The sequence below is a fragment of the Euprymna scolopes genome, chromosome 12, assembly GCF_053919585.1.
Source record: "Euprymna scolopes isolate OS-2025 chromosome 12, ASM5391958v1, whole genome shotgun sequence".
Taxonomy (NCBI): domain Eukaryota; kingdom Metazoa; phylum Mollusca; class Cephalopoda; order Sepiida; family Sepiolidae; genus Euprymna; species Euprymna scolopes.
In genome coordinates, this window is record NC_136493.1 from 123,902,101 (window position 1) to 123,903,931 (window position 1,831).

Sequence of the window (1,831 nt, forward strand, 5' to 3'; positions counted from 1 at the left end):
GACAATTAGATGCAGCTAGTTCTCACTACACGGCTAGCCCTCACCACACAAGTAGACACAGCTAGCTTTCAATACAGGGCTAGACACAGTTAGATCTCATTATGCAGCAACGCCAATTCTAAAAAAAAAAAACTTAATCATTCCCATAACTTGGCGCACATCTCAAAAATCCGACCCGAATCGTATTTTAATCTTTCCATTTTACGGCGACGACAATTTTTAAAGTTCGAACCGAATCGTAATTTAATCTCTCAATTTCACAACGACAAAAATGTTCGAATCGAATCGTATTTTAATCGCTTCATTTCACGGCAACGTCAATTTTCATAAAGTTCGACCCGAATTGTATTTTCATTTCTCAATTTCAGGACAAATTTTCACAAAGTCCAACTTTCGAATGGGCATTTAAACTTCTCCATAATTTGACGACGTCATGTCTCAAAAATACAACTCGAATTGCAATTTATGACGAAATATTTCCAAAATCCACGGTCGCATCAACTTTACATTTCCGGACGAAATAGCTTGTAATCTAATTAGAAAAAATAAATAATTTTCAGTACGCGAACGACTTTTTACATTCGTCTTGTTCTCTTCGCTGCCAACCACTCGACTCAAGTCCTCATGCTTTCGATCTTTTTTATAACATCTTTTTATGGCAGCTATTTGATTGATATGTAAATAATTGCATATCAAACTACATATTGTTAAGGGCGTTTAGGTGGTCCATTTACTTACATGGTTTAATCAACAGATTGATTGTGGTAACTAAAAATAATGAGAATAAAATAGGGAAGTTTAGCTTGTCAATTACAGAGGGCAGTTAAGACATACAAAACGGTGTGGAGTTTAGTTGCGATACTAGTTAGTTGACGAAAACTGAAACTCTCTAAGTTCGAATTCAGTTCGTACCACAAAAATCAGTTTCACTTAGGATATTAGCAAGTTTCTCCTAGTCCTTCCTGATGCCGTTCTAGAACTAATTATAAATAGAAAAATATCGTGGAAACCAATGCTAACAATATAATCTTTGGATTTATAAGATATGATGATGATATATATCATAATGTTTTTTGTATCTTCAATATGTTGTAAAACGACTTTATATTGAAAAAACATATATTATTGTATATTATTGTTGCAATTGCACGCAATTTATCCCTAAAACGTATTAATAAATGACATAAGAAATAATAATCTGAAACAATTATTTGATATTAGATTATGCTGAATTATATTCGGCATAATCACGTTAACACACCGGTTCCCGTTAGATCATCGAAGTTAAGCAACGTTGAGCCTGGTAAGTACTAAAATGGGTGACCATTTAGGAATTCCAGGTACTATATGTGCTATTTTCTTATCTCGGCATTGTTTTCAGTCTTCCTGAATTTCTCATTGTCAATGAATCAAATAGTATCGATTAAGGGGAGGTTTGGTGGAGGATTGTGCAACCCTTGACTCACAATTACACACGCAACCAACTTTACAGGGAGTATCCATTGTCTTTCGAGACTGAACGGAGGCGTTATGCTGAAAAATATAACTTTAAAAACAAAAGGTTTTAGAATTGCTCTAAAACGAAATCGAAATAAAGTAGGGACACAGAAGTTCGGTGGGGTTTCTACGGACCCCAAAGGTATGTTTTTTGCTGTAATTTCATTGAAATTAATCATCACAAGCCATCAATACTTGTGAATATTCATAAATTTCTGATGATTAAATTCAGTGAATATGGGTATTTTTTCTCATTAAATATTGAAAGATAGTAAATATCACATGATTTGCTGGGGTCTCTATAGACTCTAACAACCTGCGAAAGGTTAAAAAA

General features: G+C 34.0%; 1 pseudogene; it reads left to right on the forward strand.

Moving 5' to 3' along the window:
* Nucleotides 1-1,234: 1,234 nt before the first annotated feature.
* On the forward strand, nucleotides 1,235-1,352 carry LOC145291877 (5S ribosomal RNA; annotated as a pseudogene).
* Nucleotides 1,353-1,831: the final 479 nt, after the last annotated feature.